Source organism: Anopheles stephensi, chromosome 2 (genome assembly GCF_013141755.1).
Source record: "Anopheles stephensi strain Indian chromosome 2, UCI_ANSTEP_V1.0, whole genome shotgun sequence".
In the NCBI taxonomy this organism is placed as follows: Eukaryota; Metazoa; Arthropoda; class Insecta; order Diptera; family Culicidae; genus Anopheles; species Anopheles stephensi.
This window is the reverse complement of record NC_050202.1, coordinates 57,851,548-57,866,958: the sequence shown is the minus strand read 5'-3', so window position 1 is coordinate 57,866,958 and position 15,411 is coordinate 57,851,548.

Here is a 15,411-nt window from a genome sequence, read left to right as displayed (position 1 = left end):
CCGTTCTTCGGTGTTTGTTATTATCCTGCCGATAGAAAAAAGAAGACCGAATCGAGGGAAATCTTTATATTGAGAAGAAGGAAGAAAAGCACCTGTCTAGCCGAGGGAAACAAGTGTGCGACCCAGTTTTTTTTAAAGAGGAATATAACAAAACTTTAATTACGTCGTGCAGCTTTTGATGTTCGGAAGGATGGTAGGAAGTAATGAACATGAAGAATTGGTATGTGTGTTAATTTACTGATTTGATTATTGCTTTAAATGTTTTTTAGCATCACTCTTTAAATGGATTTGATACCTATTAAATAATTCAAAAGATTTAGGAAAAAAATTTAGATTCTAAATTATGTTTAAATACAATTTATGAAAAATAGAAAGACTGTTGTCTAAAGGCAGATTTAACTAGTTCGAATAAACGAAATAAACGTTATTAAATTAAAAATTACTTTCCGTCCATTTTCGTCTCCAAATTATGGTATTATTTTCGCAATATTTCTTACTAATCCCAGTCTGATGAATGGATTACCTTTCTATTGTTGGATCAATCGTTACTTTTATATCCAAGTACAAGAAAAACGAAAGGGTAATATTCGCTAATCAAGCATGAAATGAACTTTTGGCCAGTGAAAGTAAACCGTTTGCTAAAGTTAAGCGCATCAAATTGCCAACCGACGCTGACCCTTGTCCAGTGAAATTGATTTTCCTTTTTCGTATCGGTGATTTTAATTTTATGACAGGATTTAGCCGAAAAAAGGGGTTTGTTTCGAGCAATTTGGCAAGCAACGGGAAGAAGGAAAAAGTCTGTTTGTATTTGCTTCGAAATAGTATTGACATCAATTCAGTAGTTCAATCAACTCTATGGGTATAGTTAGAAAAATTGAATTATAATTTGTTATTATAAAGTTATAATTGTAACTCCTTAAAAAAACCTATTAAAATGGGTATAGCCAAATATAAAATTTGAATAAAATATTAATACAAAACTGCAGGCATTATTTAATTGCTGTAAATCGACATATAAATCTAAACAGAACTATTAAACAAAAGAAGAACATCTATCACATCAGAATAGCAATTTGGTAAAGATAATGAAATCACAGATCAGTACACAATCACTGAATTTCATCACGCTTTACAAAAAATGTTTCAATTCCACACGAAAACAGCATCAACTTCATCATCATTTACATCAAAAACGAAATCATTACGAAGCCTGATACAATCAGATTGTCGATTGCAGAATGAATGTGCAACCCAAAACCCAGAATTCTTCTTCAAAACGTTCGTGTTGTGTATGTGTGTCTCTGTGTGTGTACTATTCCATCAAACGATGAAAGGCTATCATCTTCAGAGCTTCATCAAGCTGCCTCTCATCATTAGAATCACCAGCGCACCTTAACAGTGTAACGCTTTGATACGATCGTTCATCTTGATGCATGACTAAACTTGAAAGAGACACACGCTGAGCTAACTTTCTAACCCACCAGCTCAAAGATCCTGGAACCCTCCCTCCTCTGCCCCCGGGTGCAAGTGTTAACTGAATCCAGACCGTATCCTTATCGCAAACGAAGTCAAACGCAGGCTAACCATAACCCGGCTCTTCCACATCACTTAACATCAGACACAGCGTGGCCCGCATCAAATTTTCACCCAAACATCATCAGTCCAGCGCTGCCATCGTGTCCTACGACACACACGCACACTGGAAACAAATGCCCCCCGCCCGGATCGCCTAAATCACCATCCACCGGCTTGCGCTCGGTCGAGATATGTATGATTGAAAAAATATAATAAAAAGACAATTTTCCACATGAGGGATAAGTTAAAAATCGGATTTTCCAACCGGATGAGTTTCGGTGCGAGCAGGATAACGAAAACAAATTGTCCTCGCAGGGCGTCCCGTTCATCATCAGTGGCCCGACTGTTTGCCGTTGCATGGTGGTGGCTCAGTTCCTGTGAAAGAAAGTGAAACATTGGGCCACCAATCCTGCAGATTCGAGATTCCGTAGCCAACCCTCAAACAACCGGGGCCCCGATTGACAAAGCAATGATAGTCTGTTTATCTTGTTAGTGTCCCGTACTGATGTGCTTCCGTCGCTGGGTTGTTCTGTGGACAAGGGGAGGTTAGAAACTTTGAACGGTGATACCTTGACGAATGGTTTTGCTAGCACCAAACGATTATGGTGATGATGATGATGATGCGCGAGGGCAGCGATCTGGGTAGTATGATACGAGGGCACACAAGCGCAACGAAGCGTTGCTGTCACTTGAGGTAATAAGTACCTCTGTGTCATGGTAACTTCGGTGCGATGGCGTAGTGCAAACACGAAAACTATAGTGTGTGATTTGAGGCTATAGTTTTATCAAGGTTCTTATAGGAATTGTTCTGGTACTTCACTTCAGAAGAGTAACTGATAGAGATAATAATATTTCGAAGATTTAAGCCAAGTCTATAAAGACCTACAAATTGAGTTCGTGGGTCCTCATCCTCGAATTTATCGGATAATTAATTTCAGAATTTGGAAAATCTAACTTTTAGGGTATTGAATCTCGTCAAGACCACCATTCCGTACGCTAGACTAAGCTTAGGGAGCCAGTAACGACAAGCTCTAGACCTCTTGAGGTTGCAGAGCCAAGATAGAAGCAGGCATCTCTCACTGCATCAATGCTATATTGCTAATAATTGGACCCTTTTTTTGAAACTAAAATCTCCCTGTATGTCAAACTATCGAAAGCTGTTGTCCTTACCCTCGAGTCTAGCGGGATATTAATTTCGGATCTTAGAAAATCAGACTGTTAGGCAATTTTAGAGGCAATCTGTCACTGCTTGCAGCGGTCGAGGACGGAGCATCGAATCTCGTCCGATGCTCTCCCGTAAGCTGAACTTGAGTATCCAGCTACGAATAAATTAAAATAATTTAGCTTAAGGAATCCTGAAATCACAGGCCCAAGACTTCTTGAGATTGCACAGCCAAAAAAAAGAAGAAGGCATCTCTCTCTCTCTCTCTCTCTCTCTCTCTTTCACCTTTCCCAAGCTTTATTGCTAATAATTGCACTCTTTCTGAAGATAAATTTTCCCCAGCAGGTTCAACTATATTACCCACGTTCCCAATACTGCTGATGGGGCAGTATTCCCGTTCTCCGATAGATTTTAATCGGTTCTCATTAAGCACTATCATATTCCTGCGCAGCTGGAAAATGCTTTCAACCTGCACTGCCAGCTTACCCAAAACCTTTGCGGGCGCTTTTCCTTCCGTAACGCAAACAGACGTAGTAGAGACGAAAACATACCGGTGACGAAAAAACAAAAACAAAAACCAACTTTACACGTTTGCAGTAAGTTCTCAAGTAAGCAGCAGCACCGGCAGTGAAACCACCTCCGCGTCAAGCAGAAGGAAAAAGAAAAACACAAACCAAGTGCTTTTTCCAAGCATAATTTACGACAGTGTGTCGAGGCCACGGTGAAAATTAATTCGATGTGCATCGCGCTCGTTGATTATCGGGCCTCAATCTTTCCCTTTTAGTGTGGTTTAGATTATGTAGGAGACTGCACACTGTGCGTTTTGTGCCGTTTGTTGGATGCAAATTTCGCACCCCGTTTGCACGTTTTGCGAGCCTTCCCGTGGTCTCCAGCCTTCCCATGCCAAAAGCTGCTGCCGTAAGTGACTTGGGCTTTTTTTTTTATTCGCAACCACCCTGGCTAAACCTTGGCACATTCGCACAAAAGCACTGTCCGAGGGACAAACGATGTGAACCGTTTGGGTTCTGTCTGTTTTTTTTTGTGTGTGTGCGAGTATACATGTGCGACTTCCCACTGTCCCTTCGGGTTGTTACATGACCCCCATTCCGAACGCAACGTAATGCACTAAACGAAAATTAAAGTCTATGGTAATTAGTGAAATAGAACGAGAAGATGCCCCAGCCGAGGTGGAAAGAAACATCGAGGGAAAGGACACGAAAGAAACCACTCGAAAACAGCAACGTCAGCAGCAGCATTGGGCGAGGAGGAAAACTGGGAAAATGCCAGCAAACGGTACCGACGCGTTTCCTACACCTAGAATAGTGCTGGGTTCCAGCAGAGCGGAAAGATTGGTGCGCGATAAGATTTTGGTGTGGTACTATACGCCGCACCACAGTTCCTCGCACTGCTCCGTTGCGTAAGTGCAGGAACAAAGAGGGAGAAAGAGAGAGAGGGCGAGTTTGTGGAGGAAATGCGAATGAAAAAGCAAGCCAAAAAAAATCCCAAACGAACCGAAAGAAGTGCAATGGCAGTAAAAATACTTAAGCATGGCGCTGTCCCCGTCTTGGACAAACTTTAACTATTCGCTGGCTTGCCTGCCCCGGCTAGGGAAGGTCCGGAAAGGTACCCTTCTTGCGATACGCGCGCCGCACACACCCATCTGTCTCTTTCTACCCCTCGGGATAGTTCGGAATGGTTGCGTTTTGCATACGCGTTCCGACGCAGGGGCGCGTGTGGCTTGTGAATCGGTTTTATGTTTCTTTATGTTACGGGGCTGGGCAACTTCTGCGCAACTTCGCTGGTGCTGAGCGCCATCCGATCGTCGGCTCGCATAAAATATGTGTATGTGCATGCTCGGGGCTCCGCGTCCGTGCATAATCGGACGGAGAAGACATGTGCGGTTTAACACATTCAAATTAGAAAACAAAACAAAACAAACGCGTCGGCAGTTGAAGGAAGAACAAAACAAAAAGCGTTTCCACTCGCCACATATGTAACACCCTCGAGTGGCCCAGACCCGCATTGCCACGAACGACCCCCTTCCGAGCAAACGTGACGCCTTACGTGAATGCTCCCTCCTTACAGCGGCTACATATGTAGCTGCATACGTTATAAAAATTTGTTCGTACATAAATTAAAATTATGCTCATTTGCAACGAAGCTCTAGGACGATACCCAAACCCCCGGCTGCAGTCACCGACCGAAATAACACCAAATGGGCGAAGAGCGAAAAGGAAAACGAGTACAAAAAAAAAACGGATTGCGAATTTGCGAACATTTTGCAACTGGAATCTGCTGCCATTTTGCATTCGCCTGCACCCCTCTTTGCAAGACGGAAGTGGGCTTTGTTGAGAAGCCCCACGCGGAGCGCAAACGAAAAACTCCGCGTCAAGCGACGAACCCTAACGAAGTCAGAAACTGCCGTGTTCGTCAGCTGCCCGGCTTAGTTTATGTGCGCACCGTGGCCGTCGCCGCTGGTATTAACCGTTGCGGATGGATTAACTAGAGCCACCCGGGCATTTCCCGTACCCTCTTGTGTCACCATCCACGGTGAAACGGACCAGAAGATTTTCTCTAACCTCAAAAAACTGCTCAGCTAATCCACCTACGGGGTTTCTGAGTGATTTTAACGTATTCGGGAAAAGTTCTCAGCTCAGCTAGCAGCTCTATTAGTCTAGAAGGGGTAAAAATGCTAGAAACGTGTGCCATGAAGAAACCACACCAACATCGACACAAAACAGGCGCCCGAGGCGGGCGGGCACACAAAAATTCCAATTTATGACGATAATGCTGCTTTATTTACCAATTATTTATTTAAAATTAATTTTAATGAAGTCATAAAATTTACACTCCATGCATTAAGTGAGACAAAGCGAGGTGGACCGCCGGAAGAAGACTAACATCTTCGTTCAATTCTTTTATGCTTTCCACCCGTTCTAGAATGCATCTTTGCTGGGGCGATGCGGCGATCATATCGCGACCGAACGGTTGGACGTTTCTCATAAAGAAAAGGGTAATGCGGGCGACAAAATGCAGGTGTGGAAGTGGGGAAAGGAAATTGTCAAAAGACCCCGCTTAACCTTCCATTCCCCCCCCCCCCCCCCTCCCTTTTTTTTGGGCAAGCGTTCGAAGAAAATGCAACGACGAGGACAACGGCACCGGAAATTGTACATCGAACGGAATGTAGACAGGAATGTGTGTACAAAAACACAGCCATAACAGATGCGGTGATGCATTTCGAATGGAACAAGAAAAAAAACCATCACGTCGTGCTTATCTGACCATCGCTATCCTTAATATGTGTGTGCGTACGAGGGCGTGTTTGTACGATGTCCGCCAGTGGGCCGACACTTTCATTTTGCGAGGTATGGTAATTGAGCAGCATATTTAACGAGAAACAAATGATTTTAGGACACTTTTTTGGATAAAGGAGGAAGTGTTTTTGATGGGCGAGTAAGTCTTTTGGAAATAATATCAATTTAAAAAAAAATCATTTAATGTTAAAGGTGAATGAAAATGCAGAGGTGAGAGACACATAAAGCTTCAGTACAATCCCTTCAAAGGCCTTGTCTCAGGCTTTGAAAACATGCCGGACGGATCAATTGGGCCGCGAATAGGAATATTCGGTTTTACAACTACTGATTGTGCAGCTTTTGATTGTACCCTTAGTAAAATAGTCTGCCCTACGGTCTGGATGGGATTTGAACCTTGAACACAAGACCGCTCTAAGCTAAAAATTAACGGTCTTAATTTATTGTCCCAAATAGTTCGTTAATATTTTATCGGAATTCACATAGCGTATCAAAGTTTATATCATGATAGAAGTAATGATATCTCTAATTTCCTAAGATTTTTAAAATAATTTATAAGCAGTTGATTAAACGAATTTCTTCGCCGTAACCCTACTTTGGTAACATAGAACTTGAGATACGGCCAAAGGTTCCTTGGAGGCTTCCAAGCCGTCCTACCAAAGCCTCAGGTAACTTTTTCTCTCACAATACATGTCGTGATGGACGTAGTTAACACTATGAAGAATATTTATAGTCCTAGTACTCACATAATCTCTAACAATATTTGGACTCTGTCCTAAATAGAAGGATTCTTGCTAGCGGCATTTGAGATGATCAGAGGCTTGAAGGGCTGAAGGGTTGAGGTGTGTGGAAGGACAATGGAGGAGTTGCTGCCCTGTTCTGCAGTGAAGCAGTCAGACTCGCATGATATCACCATGTCATAATAATGATACCGAACCACCCAGCTCATATAGTCTTTTAGGGTTGTCAACATAGACAGAGAAGACGCGATGATCCGCGATGATTCTTGAGTTGAAAACGAGAAATGGAGCTTCCAGTTTTGATCGGGCATTTTATCCGAGCAATACGTCAACGTCAAGGCCATCTCTCAAGAATAAAAAATAGGATCAAAGTCCGTTTATAGCACATTGTATTTATAGAAGGTGAAAAACAAGCAGCAACTGCTTACTGTTGTTTTTTAATCTAGACTATTACATCGATTTTTATTCGAGAATGCTAGTACAACCTACAGTCATTCCATAGAAACATGATCGGCGCGATCCAACGGAAGCTAACTTGTTTGTAGCATATGGTTACTCCCTTGGAGAAATGGAGACACTCGTCTATCATCTGAAGCTAGGGGTCCTTTATTAGGTCTCCAACGATTGGCAGTTCAACAAAATGTCCCTGTGACTTTTCGTAGCTGTCCATTTCGAGAATACTTCTAATATATTAAGCTCTCTAAAATTTTCAGATCCAACCAGAACCCTCAGAACGCGACAATTACTATATGTTTTGCGTTATCGGACTGATTTTGAACTGAATGCGTCTGTGACACTTAAATAGTTTTATGAAATTCGTATAGACGACTGTCCGATGAAATGCTTCATATAAATAAAATACTCTGGAGTAAAATAGAACAAAAACTCAATAAACGTAGTGTGCTGAAAGCCATCAGCTTAAGCGCACACGAGCAATAACGATCATAAAATTATTACTATCGAACAATGCATTTCTCACAGCCGTTAACAGGGGCGAAAACAATAGCAATCGAAAATTATTCAACCGAAGCAACAGAAGATACAATTCAATCAGTCCTCATTTTCAACATGCTGTTAGCGTTCGAGGAGAAAAGTGATAAATGAATTAACTGAACAGACCGCAACTGCACTTCCAGTACAAAACGCTCACCACACACACTCGCCCAACAGTGGAGTATGGCGTGAGAAGCGCCTTCGGCTAGGTCCAAAATAAAATAAAAACCGCGTCCACTCATTTGCCATCGGCGAGAAGATTTAATGAAGTACTTAAAGAAACTTAACCGCCCATTACGACATCATTCTTAAAGGGGGATGATGCCGTCCATGTATTCCTTAAAACTAAGGTTCTCCTCCATTCTTAAAACCCGCACAAAAGAACGGCAGCAATCGGTGCAGGTTAAAATCTCATAAAAATAGCACATTCGGACCCACGGTTTGGCCCAGAGTTCGGCCCAATATCTGCCGCCACTAAGGCTGAGTTAATGCAGCAAACTAATCGTGAATATGAATTCATACACAAAACACCAACCAGACGCCCAAATCGGTGCTTACGAGCGGGAAGAATGGAAATAGAAATATCAGTTCCAGTACATTTTCCTTCCGGTAAGTGCTATAAAAATGTGATGGATTGACATCGTAAAACTTACCGTAACTTGTTGAAACAAACGAGAAAACCCCCGGTCCCGGCCCTGGCTTCTGCTCCAAGCGGCGAGTTTCTTCCATTTATATATATCGGTGACTTTTATCACTTCACCGAAATGAATAATTAATTAGTGTGGTGTGCGGCGGCTGGTCGAGCTGGCCGCTGGTACGGCGAGCCGCCCAACATCTTAAAACTCACATTGCACTGCTCCTCGGCAGCGAAGGTGAAACCCCCGAACAGGGAGATGAGCTTGAAAAATGTAGTTGATAAGTAATATTTATTGCTCCATAAAGATTTGCTAGCAATAACTGCGTGCTTCACGCTCCCTGGCATGTGGCCATGCAAAGCCAAGCAGCTCGACGGGAGAGCTCCAGTTTTAGCATCCAGCTCTTATGGAACGATATTATCAGCGATGGCTCTGCCTAGAAAATGGTGCGACGAACGGCCGTCTCGAGTGTGCCACGTTTCTGGATAGTGCGGGCCCGATAAACTAACGTGTCGAATGTCGTGTTGTGGTGATAATATTCTCACACGCCTCCGTTGCGGGCGGCGATCGCGATCCACACGGCTTCGATTATATTGCAACTAAGAATCAATCGAGAACGGGTAGTGCAGTGAACGTGGCTTCTACCATGGAAACCCCCACGAGCGTGCCACGTTTGTTCGATTTATGATTGTCGCTATGGCATAATACATTTTAATGTAGCATAATTTAATACTGCATGAAAATAATAAGCAATCAGCCGACGAACGAGCCACCATGTTACACAAATAAAGCTTCGCGCGTCCAAGTTATGGCGACCGGCCGATGCGTTTGCGATCCATCACTCTTGCATCGTTCCATTGTTAGCGCACGACCGCGCGTCCTTATTTAGCGTGTGCGTTCGGGTGTTGCAGTCATGTTATTTTATGATTTTAGCATATCTGCTCATCAGCACACCATCGTCACTAAACGGCCCGGCCGCCAGCCACTCATGTCATGTCACTGTGGACATTACGGAAAAGTCAGACACAGTCAGACAAACACGTGAAGCCCTTTCATTTAGTTCACCGTGCTGCTTGCTTTTGTAACATAAACTGCTTCGATTATGTTGGGTTTTGCTGTGAGCTTCTTCTTCTATTCTTGAAGAGGGCCATTTTGAAATGCTTTTCTTTGAGGGCTCGTAAAACACCTTCCGGACATAAGTTGGGAAAGGTACTCAGAAGATAACAAGAATTGGTGGACCAATTCAGCAGAAAATATTCTGAAGATTGAGAATCATACATCTAGGAACTCTTAGACACGACCCCCATGTTCCATGTCTAGTGGTCTAGTGGCCAAGGCGATAGAGTGGCGGAGATCAAATCCCGCCTAGACCGCTTCCCCGTACGCAGGACTTACTATCCAGCAACGAATAAAAACAAGCCACCGAAGGCAATGGTGACCGGTCAAGACCTCTCGAGGTTGTAGAAGCCAATTAAGAAGACTCCTAGGGTCATAATTTTTTGATAAATAATTGATAGGTCACTATTCATTTATTAACATCATGCTATCCATTGAGAAGGCTTATGTTAGATCGCACGCAGCTATTTTTTATTGCGGGAAACCGATTCCTTGATGCACATAGAACCACGAGCAAAAAATATTATCTTATACCATATTTTCCTATTTCTAACCTAGGCTCCATTATTAAACCCTATTTTTTGCACATTTGGTGCCGTTGGCCTGATATCACGTCTATTGCAGCGATGCACTCACTCGTAATACCGTCAAAACCAACGTGCAGCTACCTGTACACCGACAGCAAATCCGAACCAGCCGCGTGCCAGGTTTTCCAATAGTAAAGCAAACGGTGAAAAAAAACCCCCCACCAACACAACAACATGGTTGAATAGTCATTATTTTCACAAAAACATTATATTTACGATTATCAAAAGCAGTGCATCAGCTCGTTTTCGCACAAATTGCCAAACACAAAAGAATTGTTCGGCCGGAAGGTGAATATTCTGTTTCGATGTCGCAAGCCAAACCGACCGACCGCGACACGCGAATATGGCCAGAACCGAGCAGGCACTGGTAGCGAATACGCGCGAGTGCATTTTTTTCATTATTACTGTTATTTTGTACCCCAACCCACACACACCTGCCGACCCGTGGCACCGGAACTTATCGCCTGAATCCTTCGTTAAATCCTTTTCACACCCATGGAGCGAACTTCATCGCTTGGCACCCGCTTTTGGCTCGGTGTGATATTCATAAACTTTGCGATTTGCGCACCGTTTTTGTCTATGGTGAAATGTTCATTGTCATCAACCGATTTTGTGCTGCAACCCGGCCTGACAACAAACCGAGCACCAGGGCCGCACAACGGGATGGTGCAATCGAGGCACCGGGGCACTACGGCTGGTAAATCCCGACTGTGAGCTGATCGACGATTGCAGTACACAACACATGCACGCACACACACACACACCAGGCAATGGCAGGCAGGAGTGCAGTGTGGTCTATTGTTCTTTGGCGTGGTACCGAGCGAGTGCACCATCCTCATCGACGCCATTCATACAAGTGCCATCAAGTGCGCTAAGCTTATGTTGCACAGCAACTGCATAAGCTAATATCGTTCAACCGGCAGCAGCAGAACAGCAGAAGCGGCTTGGCAAACTCAAGCAAGCGTAGAAAATTCTGTAATTCAAGCCACTTTTTTTGTTTTGTTTTCACCAACAGCATGCATAATGCTGTTGATGCACTCTCGATGGTGCACGAATTTGTGGTAATGCAATTACTTTCCAATACCAAAAGAGGAAAATCAGCTTGCGAAGTTGGTTGGAACAATACAGCAAAGTTTCGATAGGCACACCGAAACGCTGGTGAAGCTTTTCCAATCATTGGAGAATTTTGATACCGAAACTGTTTGCTTATTAATTTTACAAACGAAGCGTTGTACAAACAAGGCATGGTAAGAAAATTAAAAATTTTCTAACTTATTGCTATACTCATGATAATTCACTACTGATAAAAATGGTGATATTTAAAAGAAACTTCTTCCTGTCATTTTTGACTTCCTTGACTTGATCTTTCTCGTAGCTGATTGATATCAGTTCTTCTTGTTGACCTGACGACCTCTTAGGTCATGCCTGCCATTTCTGGCCTACAATACTTAATCATACAGCGTAGTAGGATAACCAGTCCTCGCAATGGGAGGACGGATGGGATTGATATCAGTTCCTGCCATGTTCATGTTCAAGGATCCCATCTCATGCTATAGTTTGTATACCATTATCACTAGTACGTTGTGATTCTGAAGTGTTGTTTTTAAAGTTGGCAAGCTCTTAAAATCCTTTACGAGACGAAGAAGCTATTTAAAAACGACGGGACCTCACTAGCGCCCTAAGATGAAATTCTAAGTTATAGTCTCTTGAAGAAAGATGCAATGAGTCGTTATATTTGCGGGTTGTGAAGATTCTAGACCAAGTAATAAATATATAATTCGGCAGAAAAGGTACGAAGGATGACAAGAGCCATGGTTAACGGTTGGGAACGTGAACAAATTGAATGAATTAATAAGTGTATTACTTGTTATAGAAATGACATTACTCGACATCTTCATGTTCATGGAGTTCTTGGCCTGCAATTTCTGGCTTCTTTGCCTAAGTTCACCCATAGCACCCATAGGATAGTCAGTCCTGCGAACGGGGGACTATCCGCACAAGATTCCAAACTCATCCCTATCGAGTGAAGATTACTTGAGTCAATAGAACTATCAATTGTAAGATAAAATGTGCCCAATTATTGAAGAGTATAAATCAATGTATCAATTAATGTGTTTTTTTCTTTAATGCTCAGCATCTCTTTAAGTCTTACGACTTACAAAAGGATCATTTTGGGTATGAAATTTCACATTCAACAGAATAATCCAACTTTGAGCCATGGACCCGAAAAAAAAAATCTTTTCAACCTACCATAAAGGATCAATGTATATCGAATAATCACCGTCATAGATCGCCGTCATAATGTTAGTACTTTGTTCCAAAAGAAAGCAACAACTAGAAAACATAACCACAATCAATGTCATGACAAGTGTTTTCGTGGAACCATACGTAGCACTTCTTTGCGGGCTTGCGGCCTTTTTTTTTTGTTGTTCCCAATTCCCAATCGTTCACTCAGCTTTCTCGCGACTGACGCGTTCCTTTACCGTCGGTGCCATACCGACACTGAATTACGGTGCAATGATATAAGCGAATTCCGATCTTCCCATGGGTCCACACGCACAACTGTTCCCATCCTCCGATGGGTAGAAAACCCCAAACAACATCCTAGATACGACACTATACAAAAAAACCTCAGACAAAAGCACCCCATCCAATCGTAGCGCTTGGAAGAAAAGTTCTCCCCCTCCTGTAGCAGGCGGCATTCGTGTAGAGCCGGCCACCGAGCAACTCACAGGAGGGAGCCAGTGATCTATGCTGGCGATACAAATGGTGCTTCGCACAGATATGATTCATTTGTGGCCCAGCAGCAGCACCAGCAAGCAACACCACCACCACCACCGCCAGTCCGATGAGATGAGATGAAACTGATCGATCTATTGATCGATCGATCGATCGGCCGGCCGTGCGATGAGCAATACATATGTTCCAGCGGTGCCTGCACATGTCCATTGCGCTCGAACAAATGGCGAAACTGATCGGGAGTGAAGCTGATTACGGTTACGAGATTTATAATTACCAAATCGAACGGTTTCGGTGAGTGAGGGTGGGAGATGCAGAGAGCAAAACTCGAATCGAATCGAAACTTCATCACGGAATGATGGCAGGTATCGAATCGAAGTTTAATCTTTATCAAACCACCGGTGAAGATTCACGCTGATTGGATGAAAGCAGAGTATACAAGTGAATATAAACATCAACCCACTCTGAATGCCTATTTGTGATGCCATATGGGATGGAGCTATTCATAGGCGATCGCAGTCTCTCATTTAGTATTAGTCTTTGCCAATTTCTGTAAATTAGATGTTTAGTTTAATATTTAATATCACTATAGAGAATTCAAATAATCCTTCTGGATAGAATTATTAATTACTCACAAAAACCTTGTTCCAACGTCCTTAAGATCGAATAAGGGTTGCTTGAAGAGGAATTGAACAGCTTATAAATGATTGTGAAGGGTGTTCGATTGGGCTAGAAAGCAAAATCCTCCGAACCATGAGCTAGAAATCAAAACTGAAACCCTCTTCGCACGCTCGCACGATGATCATGCGGATCGGGCTAGACCTATCCTTCCCCGGCAGCCCTGAACAACGAGCGGTACGTACGTGCAGGAAAACAATGATCATACCCGAAACCACTAAACGAACACACACCTTCCAGAGCGCATCGTCATCGTTAATCTATTAATCAGCAAACATAACACATTTACGATGGTAATAAATGAACAATCACGGGACTATATTGATATTTCATTTATCATAGCAAGGTATTAAAATGGGCTGGTTGCCATTCCCAGCGGAATGGCATCGTTCAACAAACTCTTCTGCCATGTTCTTCCAATTTATGTTTCCTTTTCTTCGTGGCCTCAACTCGTTGGCTCCTGACATCGGCTCTTGCGCATCAGATCGATCGGTCTATGGTGTAGGAGGGTTCTAGGCGCTCTCTCTCTCTCTAACCGTCCGAAAGAATGAGATCACATAAAATGGGGGAAACAACGTTAGGAATTAGGAAGTCATTCACACTTGATTAGCTTTATTGGATTGTTTTTGGATCCCATCGTTGCTGCCCGAGGCCAACTTTACTAATTAAACGATCGACAGGACTACAGGGATCCGTTAGAAACGATCTATCAAATCATTCGGATCGCTCACTATTCAGTGCCGGACAGTATGAAAGCTGTGTTTACAAAACAAATAAAATGCCTGGGGGATGTTAAGCATTTGTGATAGTGAATGTGAAGAATCGGTTGTGTTGGCCAATTAAGTTGAGGATTATAACCTATTTCAGTTGTTTTCATGCGATGCTCTTGTGTCCTTGCGATTAACTTAACCATTCTTGGTTATTTGTACTGTCTCTTTTATTTCTCTAAAGTCTAAATTTTAATACAGTTGCGGTAATTCCTGCTGATACCCATTTACCTCTGCTGCTGATGAGTAATTGTAACTACTTCAAGGTTTACATTATCTGCGCACTTCTATAGATAGACGAAATATTCGAACCGAGGTCAGAGTGTGGATACTTAACAGAATTCTGTGACCTATCTAGAGATTCATATAAAAAATTAATCTAGGTATCGAAGCCTTCGAAATATTGATGAAAACATCCTAAACTAGATGGGCAATGCTATAAAAAAATAGCTTTCTACGTCTGTGACGAAGTGATAATGATTAAGATCGTTTGGCAGTCTATGATGCGAAAGCCTCCCAACAGGAATCAGCTATGACCAATAACATTTTTAGACACATCCATCGCCCCGTGAGGCTTCTTATCCTTCTTACCGTTCCAGGTGCCTTCTATTTGGACCAGAATCCCTTCAACATAGACGAATGACTGTTCAGTGTATTGTTTTTTCTTAAGCTGACTAGCGAAAGCAGATAAACTGACGCCCCGTACGTTGGTGGTAAAATAAACTATCGGGCTTCTAGCTGGTTCAGATTAACATTTTCTTCTAACGAACCACGTTTGAAATTATTCAATACTGAATTGGTGATCTCAATCGAAGCACCTTATACAACTATTCCGTTGCAAAGATATAGTTATAACTTATGTAAACTGTAGGGCAAAAAATATTGGACTATACAAACAGCGAGTACTTCTCGAGCATACTGCGTAGTAATGTAGAGTATTTTTCACTTCACGTCATATCGATGCCTATCGCAACACTGGCGCAAATAACGTTCTGGCACTATTATAATCAACACGCTTTTCCAACGGAAAACGATAAGGATCGTAATTCATCCTAACCGATCATCTAAGGCCGTCCGTCCAGCTGTCCAGCATGCTACACGGTGAGCG